The sequence below is a fragment of the Sinohyriopsis cumingii genome, chromosome 8 (genome assembly GCF_028554795.1).
Source record: "Sinohyriopsis cumingii isolate HCF-2022 chromosome 8, ASM2855479v2, whole genome shotgun sequence".
Classification (NCBI taxonomy): Eukaryota; Metazoa; Mollusca; class Bivalvia; order Unionida; family Unionidae; genus Sinohyriopsis; species Sinohyriopsis cumingii.
Window position 1 is genome coordinate 79,008,173 of NC_142968.1, and position 21,379 is coordinate 79,029,551.

General features: G+C 37.0%; 1 long non-coding RNA gene and 1 other non-coding gene across 2 annotated transcripts; one reads left to right on the forward strand and one right to left on the reverse strand.

The window, feature by feature from the left end:
• Positions 1-6,072: 6,072 nt before the first annotated feature.
• On the forward strand, positions 6,073-6,149 carry Trnap-cgg (transfer RNA proline (anticodon CGG)). The gene has a single exon. It is a non-coding gene; the product is annotated as a tRNA-Pro (tRNA).
• Positions 6,150-9,619: 3,470 nt separating this feature from the next.
• Positions 9,620-21,069, reverse strand: LOC149793942 (uncharacterized). The gene is made up of 2 exons (XR_016422592.1): positions 20,214-21,069; positions 9,620-10,249 (listed from the first exon to the last, which is right to left on the reverse strand). It is a non-coding gene; the product is annotated as an uncharacterized LOC149793942 (long non-coding RNA).
• Between the last annotated feature and the right edge of the window lie 310 nt (positions 21,070-21,379).

Genomic DNA, 21,379 nt, shown 5'->3' on the forward strand with positions numbered 1-21,379 from the left:
AGACCTTCTGGGCCGACGAGGAACACCTATAAATGCCCTGCACGCTACCGAGTCAGGCATTCAGCAAGGACAAGGCAGAAAGAGGCGAAGAAGAAAACACCCTTTCACCAGACTTCACACGTCTAAAGCTAGAAAGGCAAAGAAAAGAAGAACCGTTCAAGACTTAGACGTTTTCGATTATTGAGAAAGAGAAAAAAATGATGCACCGAGAGTCTTGCGCCTGTTCCAAGTCGGAACTGGATCTGTTTGCCATGCCCCCCACCATGATGACCATGCAAGAATCCCAGTGGGTGGAATTTCATCCCGTCTCCTCTTTGACGGATTCCGCTCCCATCGAGTTTGAAATCAAAGGACAACCCGAAGATTACATCGATCTGAATAGCAGTTACCTGTATTTGAAAGTGAAAGTGATCAAAACGGACAACACCAATCCAGGAGGCGATGCTAGAGTAGCTCCTGTCAACAATTTCATGCATTCCTTGTTCAGCGAAGTGGACTTGTACTTGAATAACAAACTGGTCAGCAGCAGCATGGATACTTACCCATATCGTGCCTACCTGGAAAATCTCTTGACGTACGGAAAAGAAGCCAAGAACACTCATCTGGATGCTTGCGTGGTATGGAAACCTGACACGGCAGGTGTAGGCACGTTTAGCGACACAGTCCTGGCAGAACATGACAATCCTCACAATGTGGGGTTTAAGGACCGTCGTAAGAAAATTCTGCAAGGGCGAAGTTTAGAACTGATGGATCGTTTGCATTTGGACATGTGGTTACAAGAAAAGTATTTGCTGAACGGGGTGGATATCCGTCTGAGACTGAATCGTAGCAGTGCCGCTTTCCATTTGATGGCCCATGCCAATGAATACAAAACTATCATTCAAGAAGCCCAACTTTACGTGCGTCGTGTGGAAGCGTTACCTAAAGTGGGAAACGACGTCAGTCAGACGTTGAGCAGAACGACCGCCAAGTATCCGATACGACGCGTAGAAGTGAAAACGTTCACCATTCCCGCTGGACAGCGATCTATGATCGAAGATCATCTGTTCCAAGGACAGTTACCCAAGCGTTTGATTTTTGGTATCGTCAGGAATTCAGCCTTCAACGGAACCCACGATCAAAATCCTTTTGAGTTTCAACATTACAATGTGTCCAAGATCGAAGTCAGTCGCGAGGGCAAGACCTTGTGTACCCGACCCTTTGAGCCTAACTTTAGTGTCGCGAAGAATTATTTGAGATCGTACTTGTCCCTGTACGAAGCCACCGGACAGTTAGGAACCAACACCAGTCACGGTATTTCGTACGACGATTATGCAGGAGGTTATGCTTCGTGGGGTTTTGATTTCACTCCAGACCAAGGCAGCGACGAGGGACATTTCCACCCTATAAAATTGGGTCGGATTCATGTGGAACTTCAGTTTGCAAATCCACCTCCAGATCACACAGTGAACGTCCTCCTGTATGCAGAATTTGACAATACCATAGAAATAAACAGTTTGAGAGAAGTCATTCTAGACTATTAGAAGCCATGGAAGACTGTTATCCCTCTTTACCTAGTGGAGAAACTTTGGAGATGGAATGTGAGGAGACCGGGGAAGAAGAATCTCAAGACAAAGACGAAGAAGTTATCGTGATGAAGTCAAGATGGCCAGAACAAGAAGCCCATTTAGTCTCCTGTTTTGCCAAATACTTGGTCGAAAAAATGACGGAATTGATCAAGAAAGATTGCTATGGATGTCAAAACGATCATCCCAGTCAAATTCAACACGACAAATGTCTGATGTTAAGTCAAGAAGAAAAATTGGACGAGTACCTGGACGAAGCTTGGAGTCTCATCTCGGACGAAGTCGTGTTGCATCAGTGGTATAAAGACTTGCGTGAACATTCTTGTCCACCATTAACCACTCAAGAGATCCATCGTGTCGAAGCTCTTCTGAATCAGAGTGGGGAGACGAAGCTAAACGCCTTTTACTTGTCAGACATTTTCAAGCAAAAAGTCAGGATCGAATTGGTCACTTATCATTACCTGTGAAGAAGAAAACCACACAAATCAATGGATACCTGGGAACTTTATTACCTTTTGAACCACAGCTCGTATACGGCTTCTTGGAATCCCGTCGTCTGTGCTAAAGATGAACTCCCTCATCGCAAACCTCAAGACCATCTAGCTTATGTGATCAACACGGACGACAGTCATCTCCCAGGAACCCACTGGGTAGCCATTTACTTTCCTCAAGAAGGATGTGTGGAATATTTCGATTCGTACGGATTGCCCCCTTTGGAAGACGATATCATTGACTTTATGAGAAGAAATGCTCAGACCACCATATTCAATAATGTGAAATTACAAGGCTCAGATTCCTTGGTGTGTGGACAATATTGTGTGCATTTTCTGCATCATCGCAGCCTGGGCTATTCCTTAGAACATTTAGTGACTCATTTTGATCCTCGTTCTTCTTCTAGAAATGATGTGAAACTAGATCAATGGTTTTGTGACCATTATGCTTATCTTTTGTCTCAAGCTAGGAAACGTAGTGTCCATCAATGGCCTAATGACTTCCAACAGTGGAAATCACAATTTCATTCACAACGTTGTCAGCCCTGTTTAAAGTAGAGTGTTAATTGAAAAAAATGTTTGATGTTATATTGTTGAGTTATTGTTAAAAAATCTTAGAGTTGTTTGTTAGTGTTAAGTGATTTTGAATAAAAAATGTTGTGTTTTGAAAAAATTGCCTTTGTCTTTTGTTTGGCTATAAGAATTTTGATTCATGCTCTTGGACTTCTTACTATCCCTCTCATGGCACTCATTGAACGTTCCGGCTCGAAAACCGTGGAGGAATGTTTTCCTTCACGTCCGCGCTTTGACTTTAAAGCCGGGGTAGCCTCCAGTCTAACCATCCATTGTCGACTCATCCTCCTACGAAGATGTGCTCCAAACTAGCTAAGCTAAACGAAGCCTACGTGAATTTGCATAGGGTCAGACACAGTCTGATACCGAAGCCAGAAGAAATAGAGAATGCGAGAATGCTAAAAGTCACTGAAGACCTGATAGAAGAGCTCTTCCGAGAAGAAGTGAACAGGGAGAAAGAAGAATGGACAGAGAAGTACAGACTTCAGAAACAGCAGAGAGAGCAGCAACAGCAGCAGCAACCTGAACCTGACAGAGGCTTTGTCGATTGTCGTATCGTCACCAAAGAGTTCTTCTCTTTCCGAAGAAGCAGACCTATCGTCAGAAAGTCTATCGTCAGAGGACGTCGCATTCTTAGAAACTAAAAGATCGCCCTAGCTTCAACTTGCACAAGCAAAAAAACAGCCCTTTTCAGGGCTACCCAATACTCTAGAAAAGAAATAACAATCCATTTGCCAATGTGTGTATGTAGAGTAGTGTGAATATAAACACTGACTCTTTTTTATAGTGTGAGTGTGTGTGTTTGTGTATATGATTGTGTGTTTGTAAGTGCTTACGTACGTTTGTGTGGATAGTAGATTAAGATCATGTTTTCTGCTGTTTGACGTGTGGGGAGAGAAGATTTGGGGTTTGATTTGATTGCTTTGCGTATGTGGATAGTATATTATTGATTAAATGAAATTTTTTTAGAATAGTGATGGGTAGTATAAAAAAGTCAGTGAGTGTTTCTTTTAAGTCCGCGCGTTGTTTGGTCATGATCTAGGTAAGATCAATTTTGTTTTAGGGGATGTTTTCCTTCAAGTCCGCGCTTTTAGTATAAATTGAAAATCGCTCGGCAGTCTAGCTACCCTTGTTGATTGATCAAGAGAATGAACACCAGAATTGTAAAGCTTCTAGAACTCCAGATGCACCTGGAATATGCCAGGCGCATGCTAAATGAACTGGCCGCGGAGGCCATTGTCGAAAAGGGAAGGATGAAAGAGGAGGAGGAAAGAAGAAAAAAAGAAGAGGAGGAAAAGGAGAGAGGACATTTCAGAATCCCAGAGACAGAAAATTGGGATTCTGAAACCACTTATCCCGCCTCTGCTCTCCCCCAAAAAAGAGTGAAAAGAGACTGGGGAAGAAGATGTGTGTGTGGTGCCAGGCCAGGAAGATGCCAGCATTAGATAGGTGCATCTGGAGTTAAAAACAAACAGCCCTTTTCAGGGCTACCCAAACCTTTAGAAAAGAAATAGTAATCGATTTGCCAATGTGTGTATGTAGAGTAGTGTGAATATAAACACTGACTCTTTTTATTCCGTGTGTGTGTGTGTGTGTGTGTGTGTGTGTGTGTGTGTGTGTGTGTGTGTGTTTGTAAGCGCTCACGTACGTTTGTGTGGATAGTAGATTACTGGGTTTCATTATAATGCTTTGCGTGTGTGGATAGTAGATTTGGGGTTTGTTAATTGCTGCTTCACTTATGTGGATAGTAGATCATACGAAATGAGAAAAGTAGGGGATGTTTTCCTTCACGTCCGCACGTTTTAAGTGATGATCTAGGTAATATAACTTTTGGGCTTTAGGGAGATGTTTTCCATCACGTCCGCGCTTTTCGTATAAGAACCCACCGTATTCGTCGTTCAAACCATTCTACAGAGAATAAAAAAGAAGATGGCTTCAAACCAACTTGATAAAATGAAAACATTGCAAGACGTCCTGGACAATTTGGGTATGATGGAGCAAATGTTAGTGAGGCTAAACGAGGATCACTATTCTTATAGTCCCCATCGAGTGAAGATGGAGATCAACAATTTAAGAAAAGTAAAGGACATGATCAATGCTCTGATGAAAGAAATAAAGGAGGAGAAGGAGGATGAAGAGGAAAGGATAAGGATGAGAGAATGGAACGAAAAAATTGAAAAAGAAGAAGAAAATGAGAAGAGGAAGAAAGAAGAGGAGGAGAAGCAGAAAGAAGAGAAAAAGAAGAAAAAGGAGAAAGAAAAGAAGAGAAAAAGTGTAGGACAGAAAATAAGAAGCTGGTGGAGAAATAGAAGAAATTAGAAGAAGAAGAAAACCAAAGGCCCTTTTCAGGGCCACCCACATCTCTCGAAAAGAGATAGACTTTCAATTGCCTACCCGTTTTTTTATTTTTATTTTATTTTATTTTATTTATTTTTTTTTATTTTTTTAAAAAAAAACAAAAAAAATCCTATGTTCAATTCCCCTTGTCCCTAGAGTTGCTTTCTTCTCCCATGTTAAATTTCCCTTGTCCCTAGACTGACCCAAAATAGATTTCCATGTTAATTCCCATTGTCCCCAAAGTGCCGGGCCAGTTTTCCCCATGTTAAATTTACATAGTCTCCAAAGTGCCGGGACCCTGTTTTTAATGGTAAGTCCCATTGTCCCTGAATAGCCCCCATTCACTACTTACATACACACATGCATACATATACATATATACACATGTATATACATATAGAGACATATATAAACATACATATACACATTACATATATATATATATATATATATATATATATATATATATATATATATATATATATATATATATATATATATATATATATATATATATATATATATATATTGGAAACAAGATATATATGCAACATAGATTAAGAGAGGAAATTAAAGGAATTGGAATTATTTAAATTCGACTGAAACGATTTAAATGGATTATCATGTTCTCTCTCACTTTGAACACATGTAGATAATTTATAAGATCGAAATGAAATGGGTCCATTTCCCTAATTTACTGAACAAGCATAGTATCATATGTGGTTTTCAAGTTCATTTGTTCTTCTGTACATTGTGTCTATTCCATCAGCCACCACTCACATAAATGCATGCCATGATTGATCATCCATAGAATCAAAGATGTCCACTCTCTTGCCCAAAAGGATATGAAGTAATGAGTCATTGTCCTGACATAAAAGCCAGTGCGATTCTATAATGTCTATTGCATCTATTATTTTTCAAACATAGTATTACGTTCGTCGTTTAGGGCTTGGTACTATAGTAACATATGCTTGGCTCTGTCTGTAGTCAATCTCTTGCAGAGTTTACAGTTATATTCATTTTCTGTTGAAATTGAACACATAGTTAAATAGGCAGTGTTAGCGAAACTCCAAGTTTTATTAGGAAAACATTTACCAAGCTGCCAAGACCGCTCCGGTGGCCTAGTGGTTAGGGCGTCCGCCTCGGATGCGGGAGGTCGTGGGTTCGATCCCCGGCCGAGTCATACCAGAGACTTAAAAAATGGTACTAACAGCTGCCTCGCTTGGCGTTCAGCATTAAGAGGTTAGTGTTAGGACTGGTCGGCCTGGTGTCAGGATAATGTGACTGGGTGGGACATCATGCTACATGTCTGCGGCATGATGCCCCAGTGCTAGACATCAGTATAAACTGCCACATTGCAGACATCGTAGCGACATGACTGAAAAATTGTTAAAGCTACGTTAAAAATAAAAATCACATCACATCACATCACATCACCAAGCTGCCAGACAGCAAGTGGTTGAAGACTAGTATGGTCACTTGCATAATGTAAAAGTTCAGGTCTCATTTCAAGTTTAGATCTCCACAATTATTCTTCGCAGCAATGAACTGACGTTTCAATATTCCTCATCCAGGCTGGTTTCGGGACAGAATATAGAGTATTCACGTATAGGTGGAAAAAAACTGCCAACCTGGTATTTCAAACGAACACTATATATATCTTTAACAAAACCTACGCTCTCGCTCTCGTGCATCAGGAAGTCAAGAATTCTTCTGTTGAATATAATTTTCCATGCTAGTGAACCATTGGCTCTGCAGTTTTTATTGAAGAAACCTAATTTGATTTTATCTACATATCCCTCTACTGACAACAGTCCAAGACTGATAATTGTTGTTTCTGTATTGCTTTTATCAGCATTATACCGGAGTCTCTACTTCGAAACATAGTCATGGAGGTTGCGAAGAAAAACACACATACCATTAAATGACGAAGATAGCAAGGACGTGGCATCCCTAGTAAAACACGGGGGATACTTAAGGTACCAACTTGTATTCCAGATTTTGTTGACTCCAGCAAGGATATTAGGTCATTTATCATGAATAAGAATAGCCATGATGATAGCGTTCTTCCTTGTTCTACCTATTGATTGACTGAGTATGGTTTCGAATGATGTCCGTTGAGCAAAACAAGGGCCGTAACTTCTCGAAAAGAATTTTTAATCAATCTCCATAGTTTTCCTTTAACTCCGAGATAGAATGGCTTATCAAAGAGACCATCATGCCATATCGTATTTAAGGTCTTAGCATTGTCCACGAATGCAGCATAAACTTTTGATTGCACTTCTAAATATTGGGCTATTCCCTCTTTTATAACAAAGGCTGCAGTGATGCCACTGCATTCGCTTCGAAATCCCTATTGTAATGGGTGAGGGAAGTTGATCCTTTCACTAAAAAGAATTAGCCTTTTCAACAATATCATTTCAAATACTTTTTGAAAAACAGGAACGATTGAGATATCTCTAGAGTTATTCATATATAGTCTGTCTTTTTCCCACCTTTAAAGATAGATATAACATTTACAGTTTTGAAGTAGTCAGGATACGTTTCCAATGAAATTATGCTATTGCACACTTTGCATAAAATCGAACTAATCGATTGACAGACAAAAATTAAATGCTCTGCATATCTTTTATCATGTCCACGTGATTTATTTTTCTTCAGCTCGTACAGCCTTTTCAATGTCTTTCTGTAGTATGGTTTCACACATATCCTTATCTAAACATCATCAATATTTGAATCCATAATATTCTTCATTTTGTTTCTAATTTCAGCTGAGAACGATTAGTTAAAATTCGTTAAAATGCGTTAAAATGACTATCTGGTATTTCAGTACCTAAACTTTTAAAATGCTGGCGCCACGCGTCACAAATCAAATCAGGGTCCCGTATTATTTCTCCTTCCACTTTTAGTTCAGAAATATCTTGTCTCTGTCCCTTCTTATGAAGTCTTACTATTCTGTAGAATTTCCCTACATCTAGTTCTGCAGCTTTTTCTAGTTCATCGAATTGTTCCTGTTCATACTGTTCTTTTCCCTTGCTTAATTGGTTTCTGAATTTTCTTTTCGCATTTTTTTATATTCTGCATAAGTTTTAAATTGTGTACCACGTGGCCGTTCTTCTTTTATCCATAACGCTCGTTTTCTTCTCATCTCTTTATGTAGTTCAGCCACGTTAGGGAATTTCCAGCAAGGTTTTAAGTGTGATAGGAAGGTTTTCTTTGGAAGAATTTTGTCAGCTGTATTGCGTAAAACTGTCGCAACAGTAACTAGGGCGTTTTGTACATATGAAATGTTGTGTAAAAATAGGTCCACTGAGTTTAAGTGCTCGTTGGTTTCACTTCTGTACCGCTCCTGCTGTTCTGAAAAAAGCTTTAAGCCAGTTGATTATAACTGGATATCTGGAAAATGTTGATTCCAGGAGTTCGTCTGGAACTAACAACTCTGCTCGTGCTGGTAAATGATCAGATAGATTGAGATGATGGTCATCTTCAATATTGGCACTACGGACTAAATCTATTTTGGAGGAGGGTATCAAAATGTAGTCCATCAAGAACAAGTGTTTGCCGTCTGATGAGCAATATGTATATCCTGGTATTCCAGAAGGGAAAATATCACTTGTTGACATTAGATGCCTATTTTTAAGAAAGGGTTTAAGTATGTAACCTTTACCATTTGTACGTTTTGGAATCACTTATTTTGTGTAGCTCCGCATTAAAGTCATCGCAGATAATCACTAAACCTTTTTGACTATATTCATCATAAAGGCATTCCACAGTTTCCATTATTTCTTTATAATCATTTAATGAGGCGTTTGTAGAAGGAAGACGTGTAGCATGATGTCCCACCCAGTCATATTATCCTGACACCAGGCCGACCAGTCCTAGCAATAACCTCTTAACGCTGAGCGCCAAGCGATGTAGCTGTTAGTACCATTTTTGTAAGTCTTTGGTAAGACTCAGTCGGAGATCGAACCCACGACCTCCCGCATCCGAGTCGGACACTCTAACCACTAGGCCAACGGAGCGGTCATGTGTGTGTGTGTGTGTGTGTGTGTGTGTGTGTGTGTGTACATTTAAAGACAAACAAAAGAATGGTAGAAGTACTTGGAAGTAAAAAAGAATATATTTGAAGAATCGTTTTAATATTGGAAACGAGCAAAAAGCATCATGCCATGAAATTAAATAATCGAGGATTTTTGTTGTTGTTGTTGTTGTAGGGTTTAACGCCATTTTTCAGCACCCAATAGGCTATACATGGCGGCCAGTATGAATGGTGGAGGAAGAACCCGGAAAACCCCGAAAAGAACCACCGACCCACAAGAAGCTACTGACAAGTTTTCTCACATACCCACATTACCCGAATCCGAGACTCGAACACACGCAGACAGAGGTGAGATGGCATTGATCCGTAACGGAGAGCGCTTTAGACCGCTCAGCTACTCGGGGCCCCAAATAAATAATCGAGAAAACACAAGACATCAACAGAGGTACTAAAAAGCATGAAACCTTCTGAGTTGTTGAAAAAATATTACACTTTTAGGATGTTACTGTCGTGGAAAAATAGTACATTATAGAATGAAAGAGTAAAAAATGCATGGCATGCAAATATGTTGATCACGAAACCAGAAGGGAAAAAAGAAAGTAACTAAAGCAAAATCACTAGTAAATAATTTAATGGTACACATGAAACACTTGATAATGTGAATTCACTAAACTCAGTTACATAGAAGGTAAAATGATAAGCAATAACATTAAAAATATAATGTTGAATTAAATGCCTCAAAACAAATTGCCAAAACTATGCAATAATAAGAGAATAAATTTGTATGTATGAGTATTCTAATTAAATGTAATGTGTTAATTCAATCATGTGAACATTTAAAGTTCTTTCAACGTCCATTTAAAAAAGGCATATGTATCATTTCAACTACACATTCAATAAAGCTTTTCTCCTGGATAAAATGTTTACCATGTACAATTTTAGTACATCTTAGAAGACCGTCTATACAAAATTAACATAGCAGTGAAATAAACAAAACGTTTAATACCGCGTGCATGATCAAAATACAATGCCTAATGCGGTGTTTAAATATAAATATTCTAATAATATAAGTTTTTTTCAGAGTTCGTATTTGACTTGTACTATTGATTGTAATTATATTTCACAAATAAATGGTGCAATTGTTATTATCTTTTATCCACGTAGAGCAGTCGTATCAGAGACAGTGTGTACCGTAAAGAACCATGAACACTCTATGTACGCACCATGCCGTCTATGGCCTCTACCTTGTTACAAATGCAAGAGAAAAAGAGATAGGAGATAAGAAATTAAATCCCACAAAATACCAGTGATGTAAAGGTTTTGTACCATCGAAGCGTGCACATTAATATTACAGCAGAGGAAAAGAATAGGAGAGAGAGAGAGAGAGTTGATGAGCTTGTAGTCCCGAATGTGCTAATGTGCCAATGGCTTGAAATGTGGCGGTGTGTCTTTTGATGTAACACGCTAATCTAATCCAAAATGTCCTTGACTGAATTCACTATAGTTGCAAATTAATGATTTAGTAAAAGAATATTAATAAACACTGTGAATCCAGAAAATAATTTAAATAAGGAAATCCACCCAAATTAAAAACTGAACACCACAAAGAAATTGGTTCCATTTCAGATGTTAAAGAAAGTATGAATGAGTAATTTATTAAGTAAACAACATTGATATAAAAAGCTGACACAATAACAGAGCCAGGATGTAGATCAGACTCCTCGAGTCCTTTCCTTTCTAAGTTGAAACTATGTTTCAATGTAGTTTCGTTACAGTTCTGCATACCAATATATACACAAACTTTATATTTGACGCAGATACGCTAACTGCACACATTGGAAAGTAACAGAATTGAGCGTAAGATGGGAAATGGGCCTACTTTAAAGTCGCAGACAAATACAGCTGTGGAATTGCGCGCACTAGAAAATAACAGATTCATCTCTGAAAACCGGAAAATGACAAGAACCACATCAGAAAATATACGTAGCAAAACATGAAAGGCAAGTACGAAATTGGAAAACCTATCCACGGGAAAATAAAAGACAAATAGTGACAAATGCGCGCATTAAAAAATGAAAGACAGATAAAATAGTGGCAAATGTACGCACTCGAAAATAACAAGCACCAGAAATACTGGAAAATGACGTATACGCAGTAAGAAATGAAATAAGTTTCACTGTTCTAAGTTAAAATAGCACAGTAATAAAATGCAATACTAATGTGTTGATGATAGGGTGATGGAATACTTCTACTACTGTTAAAACAACAACAATAATAATAATAATAATAATAATAATAACAACAATAAATATAATTAATTTTATAAGGAAGTTTATTCGGTTGATAAAAACTAACCTTTCATCGGGCCTCCTAGTATTAAATGGTACATATGTGATGTTCTCAGCGAAAATGTATTTGCACATATGCTGGAACGTATTTACGGCGTGATGTTGGTCGCTTGGTTTTAAATGTAAGCGCTTTAGACAAACTGATGCACACAAACAAATTTATGAAATCACGACTTTTATAATGTCTTTTTCAACTTCTCTGAACTCCATGCGGTCAAAGCACATGCTGTATGACTGAACTAAGACGGTTGTATAGACTTTGATCAATGTGTCTAAATAGCCTGCCAAAGGCGGAATAACCATATGATGAAAGTCTCCTCCTTGAATTTATGTACCTAAGTTGAATGCTCATATTATTTCACTGTATGGGGCCATCCATTTAATACACCAGAAAAATCTGGCAAAGTTTAAACCAACCCCCCACCCCCCGTACACATGCATATATTTTATATTTTTTTATTTAAAAACGGACCTGCGTACGTACGCATGACGCATCCCATCTCCACAATTCTATAGGACGGCCTATATTTAATACATGCATACACGATCAAGGAGTCATAACATTAACATGTTTAATAAAACAGTCGGCCGACGTTGAATGTATGGCTGCATCAAATAAATAAGCTGCGTAACTGTAAAATGTTTGTCTAGTGTCCGCTAAAATTCAAACGCCGATTGAACCAACAGGTTACGTATTAGACAAGTTATTATCGCGGTTTCACCCATCCTACCCAGTTTCCTATGCGTATATACAGTATCAGTAGACACCACCCCCGCCCCCCAACCAAGCGTATGCATTTGGGTGAACCCCTCCCCCTCGTACTAAATTGATCGCCAATATTGTCTTTGATGATGTGCCAGAATGTGAAATGTGTAACCACTCATTTTCATTCATACTTACCACACCGGTCATTGATTTCATGTAATAAACTGCCATCAGGTGAAGACCTATCACCATTACAGGTGTAAGAAGGCTAGAAATTTACATTTTTCATAACAGAACAAGGGTAATGTTTTTCAACGGATAAGATAAGTTTCTATAAGTTGTTAAATATTCATTGCGTAGCTGCAAATACGTAACAACGATTAGCATTTTGCAACCAACTTTGTGGTATTGGTTGTCATTCCAGTAAGTAAAGTAACATTCTATCATTGGAAGCAAGCTATTATGTACATGTCCATAATCTAGTATGTCAAGATGTACAGTATTATTCTGATTTCATCAGACGAACTTACCACATTTGCCTTCACAGAATACATGCATTGAAACCCAAACACAGAGAGTTTAACATTACATTCAGGTAACACAACTAGGCGATTTTGATGCAACACTGCATAGAATTATACGTATTATCCATATTAGTTTCATGTTCGTCTTTCATATGACGTCTAGTGTGTTAATTTGCTTGTATTGAACAGTTACATAATGATTCTCTCTTGAGTTTATCATAATTATTGACAGATAGGTATGAAATATTAATAAACATTCAGGGATCGTTATATGCAGCAACTTTTCATCTCAATGATGTATGGTGTTTGGATTGAAATGGACTTTGGGACACCTGTAATTTGATAGCACCTATCGCTTTGCAATTTCCACCTGGCAGTCGAGGACATGCTTTCGGACTTTGGAGGAATGATGCACTCTAAAATCATGAATGAAGCACCAAGTGTGTAAATGGAGTGTTAGGTATATTTAATTTGTGTAGTTTGTTAGTTTTTTTCCTCCATTATTATGTTACGTTTACCTGTATTTTGAATTTGACATTGTCCAAAATCAAGTTCAACGTGTTCCTGAATAACGACACCAATGTTGTTTTTATTTTATAAACAAATAATAAATAGTTAAATTTTTCCTATGAGTGTTGGTTAAATATTAGGATCATTATCAATAGAAGTAAATACATTTGGCTCTGGGTCTAGGACACTGGTGTTCCCCATAAAAATACATTGCCTACCTGGTGTTTACCATGTCCTTATTATAATTATAGTAACAAATTTTATCCTGTAAATAACTTGGAATGTTCTAGAATGAAAAAAAATCCATACAGCCACAGTATTTCCAGAAAATGCTAGTTGTGACCTTGGTCTAGAAATTACTAAATCTTGATGCAAGATCTTGATGCAGAATCATTTGTATTGTTGTGTTTATTATTTTTATTTTGGTTGAACTTATGTATTCGCCTAGTGGTTCGAGCGTCCGACTCGGATGCGGGAGGTGGTGGGTTCGTTCCCCATGCCAAGTCATACCGAAAACTTATGAAAATGATACTAACAGCTGCCTCGCTTGACGCTCAGCATTAAGAGGTTAGTGTTAGGACTGGTCGGCCTGGTGTCAGGATAATGTGACTGGGTGGGACATAATGCTACATGTCTGCGGCATGATGCCCCAGTGCATGACATCACTATAAACTGCCACATTGCAGACATCGTAGCGATATGACTGAAACATTGTTAAGGCTATGTTAAAAATCCAAATCACATCACATCACATCACATCACAACTTATTTATTCCAATTATTTATTCACTGTAAAAAGAAAACACACATTAATTTGGAATTATAGTGAATTAGAGAAGTTCATCTTAAATCTATATTACTGTGATTAACTGGCAGACTATTAGTACATCATGACATTTTAGGCTAATGGTACATCGGTACAAATTACGTTATTGGCTGAGCAAAAGTTAGAACATTTAATTTCAAGACACAATGTGTGCATATATCACACAAAATCTCCTACACGTTTATATCCAGGAATGGGTGCTTATATGTGCATCGATCTGATAATATGTTGTATTTCGCTGCTTTCGGATTATTGATGGAAGGTCACTCGTGTCCTTCATTGGAGTGACCACTTCCCAATCTCACTAAAGAACATTAAATCTACAATCAATGACCCAATTCCACATTGTAATTTAAAGATGGCTGACTTGGATTAGTTTAAAACACTTTATCAAATCAAACTTAACAGAGATATCTTTTTAAACGTCTATGATCCTATTAAACTTTTACATCTTTTTTTAAAAATCGAGACTGCAGAAGAATCCATTCATAGGCCCTAACCTAACTCCAAGAGAAGCCGATATCATGGTTCACTAAATACTGTAAAGAAGCCATTAGACAATGCAGGGAAGCACTGAGAAATTATAAAACAAAATCTGATGTCCCAATATTTAAGTAGGTTACAGTTTGTGATGACACATCAACCAGTCATTGTGATGTCAACGAAGTTCAAAATGCCGGAGGATTTGGCTAGCATGCTATGGAAAAGGTTCAGAGTTAAGACATAAAACATGAAGTGGACGAAGGAATATATATATATATATATATATATATATATATATATATATATATATATATATATATATATATATATATATATCGACTTGATGGATTTTGGTGATTCACCTCCAATGAAATGTAACTTTGGCTTTTTCTGCCACCATATTGTGTCATGTGAACAACAAGGGTCATACAATAGCTCTCAAAGATGGTGAATTACAACCAATGTTTCTTTCTTGACTTGAAGGAAAATGCAGATGATCTGATTGAAGAGGCTCTGGTAAAGGTGCATCACCACATACATCCAAGACTTTGCTAATACAAACCCATTTATGAAGCTTTTGAAATTGGATGATAAAATATAGTCTCTAGATCTAAACAGATAACCAGCTCAGCCAATAAAATACAAATTATCTCATTAATATAGCCTATATCAGATTTTATTGAAAATCATTGCACAACAGTGGCAACTAGATTAACCAGTCAGATACAAGATCACCTCAGCCATGGGCATATCTCATGTTCATTTTCAAAATTGTCAAAGATCTTGATCACATAAGCCCTCATTCCAATTTTGATGAAAATCAATTTAGAATTATGGCTTCTACAGAGATAAAACGTTGAGCTATTCAGCTGCAAAATCATCTCATTAACATACGTGGATCATGGTACGGTTCAAAATTGTAAAAGATTTTGATGATATATTAACATATTCAAAGTTAAATCAAAATCTGATCAAACACATGACCTCGAAAGTGGCCACGAGCTTAGTTAATCAGATGCAATATTACCTAATTAATATTAATGGCTCTTCCTTAATGATGTAAGGATATATTTGAAGTCAGATCAAAATCAGAAATATGGCATCTAGAGCCGTAACAACCTCTACATTTGAAATGCACGATTAGTTGATGCTTACTTGTGGATTTTACTTACATTAAACTCTTCTACAATCTTAATCATGTGAACATATATTTGAGTTTTCTCAAAATAAAGTAGTAACAAGTTTAGTCAAACAAAAAAAAATTACCTTAATGATATGCTTTTGTGATGGATTGTTTTTATTTTACGGCGCACCAGCACTGTTAGGCTATTTAGCGCCATATAAAGGTTATATGTGTGATCGCTCAAACATGACAAAAGGTTTCACATCGACCAGCGATATAAAAACCTAATAGTTGAAAGTAAAACGACAAGATCACAAGGGTAATACATAAAGCTTCCCGATCGACTGGGAATGTAAATGGTGTATGTTAATAAAGACAGATGAAAGTTATTTGAAAATAAGGGACGGTATATACATTACATAAAAATGTTCAAGGTGATCGTATTAAAGTTATAGCTTAGAATAAATATTTACTTCTTTCGGGAATTCTATAATACAAGTGATGTTTATTGTTTCAAAAAGTTCATTTTACGCACATTGTAATACTGATCGCGCGTGGGTTGCAGGTAGTAACACTCCATCATAAAGTGCTTAACAGTGAATGGTTCACTGCAAGAAACGCACTCTGGTGGGTCTTCGCCTTTTAGTATGTGGGAATGTGTTATACAAGTATGATCAATTCGAATTCTTGCATTGACTACCACCTCCCTACCAATAGTCCTGTAGGAAGGAGTCCATTCTCCTAGGGTTGGCTTGATGGCGTGAAGTTTATTATTCACTGCTTCATTCCATGATGCTTGCCACTTCTGACGTAAAGACTCTTTGAAACTTGGTTTAAAATCAGTATACGGTATTTTAAAATCAGATGGTTCGAGGGATAGGGCCATTCTAGCAGCGCGATCTGCCTTTTCATTATTTTTAATACCACTATGGCTGGGTAACCAAAAGTATAATATATCGTGAGAGATACTTAGCTCAGTATGTTTGATGAGAATATTGGTTAATACTGGGTTTTCAAGTTTTCTGTTGTGTAGTGACTGAAGTAATGATAGTAAGTCTGTGAAGATAATGTTTTTCAACATACGTTTAATTTCGATATATTGCAGAAAAAAATATATTGCTCTGATTTCGGCTGAAAAAAATTGATGTACCATTTGATAAGCGAACTTGTATTGTGTGTCGTCCACTAACGAAGGATACAGCAGCGTTTTCCTAATCATTTGATCCGTCATTAGAAATTACTGTGTGTTTTAAATTCGGTGAGGAGTTCATGATAAGAGTTCTGGAGGATGGAAGGGTTTGTCGCGGACTTTTTGTTCCATCGTGTAGCATAAAAAGAACTTTTGGTTGTTTAAGTAGCCAGGGTGGTGTTTCGGAGATGGATGTTTTCTGAATTTTAGAAAGATCAATTTTGGTACTGTCAAGGCTGGATGATATTCTAATGCCAAAGGAAGGTATGGTGTTTGGTTTATTTTCGTATATAGTTTTGTACTTGTTTTTTTTTTTAAAAAAAACAGGCGAAAATCAGCGTTCAGAGGGTTTGATTTTAATTTGAGAGCATACTGTGCGGAAAGCTTTTCTATACGATGTTATACAGGTGGTTCATTCGCTTCATCTTTCACATGGGGATGTCTTAAATGCGAGCCTTATTCCCTGATGCTGAATTGGGTCAAGCATTTTCAAGGATGACTTCCTATCTGAACCATAAAGAACACAACCATTGTCCAGTTTGGAGCGAATAAACGTTCGATATAAATTAAGGATGGCTTTTCTATCAGTACCACAGTCAGTGTGCGCTACTACTTTAATTAGATCTAGAGATTTCAAGCATTTAGTTGTCCAAGTTTTTTAGGTGTGGAATATGTCAGTTTTCTGTCGAAGATAATACCTAAAAGTCTTTGCTTCCTCAACTGCTGGAATAGGTGTTCCGTCCAGCGTGAGTTTCGGATAATGATTATGGTGTATTCGTAACTGACAGAAATGGATACATACCATTTTTTATTTCAATAATGTGACACCGTTAGTACTGGCCCAATTTTGAAGCTCTTGTTGATATTTTGCTGTAGTTGTCTTTCAAGGGTATGCATTTGCATTGATCGATAACAGATTGGAAAATCATCAACGTATAAGGAGCAATCCACACCATATTCTGATGTCGAAAAATGTCACAGATAAAATACTGTCCTGTGGCACACCCATCTCTTGCTCGTGCAAATCTCAAAGGATAGAGCCCATTCGTACTTTGAATTCTCTGTCGGAGAGAAAGTCGGATATGAAAGAGGGCAGACGGCCTTTTAGACCCAGATCATTCAGGTCATTTAGTATCCCGTACTTCCATGTCGTGTCATATGCCTTTTCTAAATCAAAGAAAACGGCTACTAAATGTTCCATCTTGATAAATGCGTAGCCAATGTTTTCAGTCTAACCAGATGATCGTTGATGCTACGGCCATATCGAAAGCCACTTTAGAAAGGAGATATTAAATTGTTAGTTTCCAAGTACCATACAAGCCGAGAATTGATCATTCGTTCCATTGTTTTGCACACACAGCTCATCAGTACAATGGGTCGATAGTGGGATCTGCGTTATCTTTACCATGTTTGGGAACTGGTATTTCTATTACTTCTTTCCGAATCTTTGGTAGGAATCCATAAATCATTGCAGATTTTTAAAAGAAATGTTAATGATGATTCTGGAAGGTGTTTCAAAAACTGGTAATGTATTTCGTCAGGCACAGCGGATGTATCATGGGCCTTATCTAAAGCCTCCCTAAGCTCCAATAGTGAGAACAGTTGGTTATAACTTGACTTTTCCTTTTGAGTTTTTTTTTATCATTGAAAGGCTTCTGAATAATTAGATGAGTACGATTTTTTTTCCAGAAACTGTCAGCAAGAATATTTGCTATGTCACGTTTTGAACTAAAATTGTTATTGTTCAGTTTCAGATGTTGGAAAGAATTGTTTTCTCTCTCTATTTATTTTGCGGAGAGTGTCCCAAACTTTCTTAATAAATGAACGAGAGTTTAAAGAAGAAGCATATTTCTTCCATAATGCTCGTTTTCTTTCTTTGATCGTGCGGCTAGCTTTGACCCGAAGAATATGGTATTTACTTAAATTTTCGGGCGTTGGACGATTTTTAAATTTTGAGAGCTTCTTGGCATTGTGTAATGGCTTCTTTATATTCTTTGGTGACCCAATGCTTTTGGGAGATTTTACAGTTCAGTAAGGACTTGTGATTGGATTCTTCTGCGATCTCGATTCAAAGAGAAGTAAATTGTTGAATAGGGTCAATACAATTGAAAAGGTATCCTCAGTTAGCCTAGTTTTATAGAGTGTGTCAAACTTGGCCTTTTTATTTTCCATTGTGGAATTGCATCATCAATTGTAGAGTTAATGTTTTCAAAGGAAACTGGAAAGTGATCCTTACTGTGAAGATATCAGCAACTTTCCAATCATAGTCCAAAAGCAGTGAAGGAGAACAATTGTCAAATCAATACACGTGTATGTACCTGTTCCTGGGCACAAGGACATCGGTGTTATATAGATACAAATCGTGTCTAGAAATGAAGTCTTCAACTTTGTGGCCTCTGTCACTAATGTAGTTTGATCCCCATTAAATGCTAATGGCATTAAAATCCCGGAGTAAAACAAATGGCCCAGGAAGTTGCTGAACAAGATTGTCTAATTCGTTTGGTACTAGGTTGGTGTTTGGTGGTATATAAATAGAACAAAACATAATCACTTGGTGTAGATTGTCTCTTACAGCAATGGCTTGTAAATTTGTTCAAAACAACAGAAACTCCTCCATTGACCCTGTCACCATTTTTAAAGTTGGTGTTAAAAAGTGAGTAGTTTTTAAGTGATGTTGTCCGTATCTTTCAAGAAAGTTTCCTGCAGGCATAGTACTGCAGAATCATGTTCATTTTGAAGCAGAAGAACATCATTGTAGTTGGTTTTAAGTCTTTGACAGTTCCATTGTATGATCTTTTTCTTTATTATCAGTTTAAAATATAGATTATGTAGCTTGGTTAGTCAACGATATGCATAGATTTTGTTTTTTAATGAACTTGTCCAACACTTTTATAATATAAAGCATTTCAAGTTTGACTGAAATTGGATCATAAATATGGACTCCATTGTTTTACAATTTTGGATGAATGCAAAATGCTCATTGAATACAGGGCCATACCAACTCACTTGGCCTTATGCCCAGTGAGCTAATGAGGTGGATGATATGGGTCAATATAATACTGCATATAAGCCAACTTATTTAGGTCGATACTTTCTGAAGGTTGGTAAATGCTAATAACAGGCAACTGTGGCGAATTCCTTTAATTCTTTCAGAAAACGGCAATTATATCTCAAATGTTTCTAAATTATAATAAGTAATAATTAACATATCATATCATATAAAAACATAATATCATATAGTACATAATGTCATATAATACATTATAATATATATATATATATATATATATATATATATATATATATATATATATATATATATATATATTAAGAAAACTTTTAAAGTGTTAGTTACGCCTTGAGAAAACAGATGAAACTGACAAAACGTCGACAAAACTGGGATAAACTCTTTCGTTTGTCTTGGTTACAGAGATAGAGAGAATGAAAGAAAGAACGCAGGAAAGAAGTGGACAAAGCCAGTGATGATTGTAAGACTTACCTAACAGTACGACAAACAATGTCAATACAACTGGATTAAACGGTGACGCCATGCTGCATTTAGATAAATAAATATTGCATTATAATGTCATTTAGTATTTTCTACTACATCTGAGTCACTATACTCGTTTCCCTTGTGTATTCTTGTCCTTGGTACTCCAAAAATACAATTTACATGACTATAGTAATGCAGATTAGTCGACCGAAACGTATTTCGACGTGTATTGTTCCTGCGTACAGTACGCTTGCATATATTTGATGGTACCCACATATAGAATCCTCTAACGACTGTAATGTATTTGCGTGTGCACTTAAATGAAACACTAGAATAATACAGGCGCGTGACAAACAAGGTTAATGAGTGGCGGGGTGTTTTCAATACTAAATTACAGTCCTGAAAAAAATGTGAGATTGTCGACTGATTAAACCCTACAACAACAACAACAAAAACAAAAATCCTCGATTATTTAATTTCATGGCTCACGATAAGCTATACATGGCGGCCAGTATTAATGGTGGAGGAAGAACCCGGAAAACCCCGAAAAGAACCACCGACCCACAAGAAGCTACTGACAAGTTTTCTCACATACCCACATTAGCCGAATCCGAGACTCGAACACACGCAGACAGAGGTGAGATGGCATTGATCCTTAACGGAGAGCGCTTTAGACCGCTCAGCCACTCGGGGCCTAAAATAAATAATCGAGAAAGCACAAGACATCAATAGAGGTACTAAAAAGCATGAAACCTTCTGAGTTGTTGAAATATTACACTTTTTAGGATGTTACTGTCGTGGAAAAATAGTACATTATAGAATGAAAGAGTGCAAAAAATGTATGGCATGCAAATATGTTGATCACGAAACCAGAGGGGAAGAAAGAAAGTAACTAAAGCAAAATCACTAGTAAATAATATAATGGTACACATGAAAAACTTGATAATGTGAATTCACTAAACTCAGTTGCATAGAAGGTAAAATGAAAAGCAATAACATTAAAAATATAATGTTGAATTTAAATGCCTCAAAACAAATTGCCTAAACTATCCAATAAATAAGAGAATACATTGGTATTTATGAGTATTCTAATTAAATGTATTGTGTTAATTCAAACATGTGAACATTTAAAATTCCTTCAAATGTCAATTTTAAAAAAAGGCTTATATATC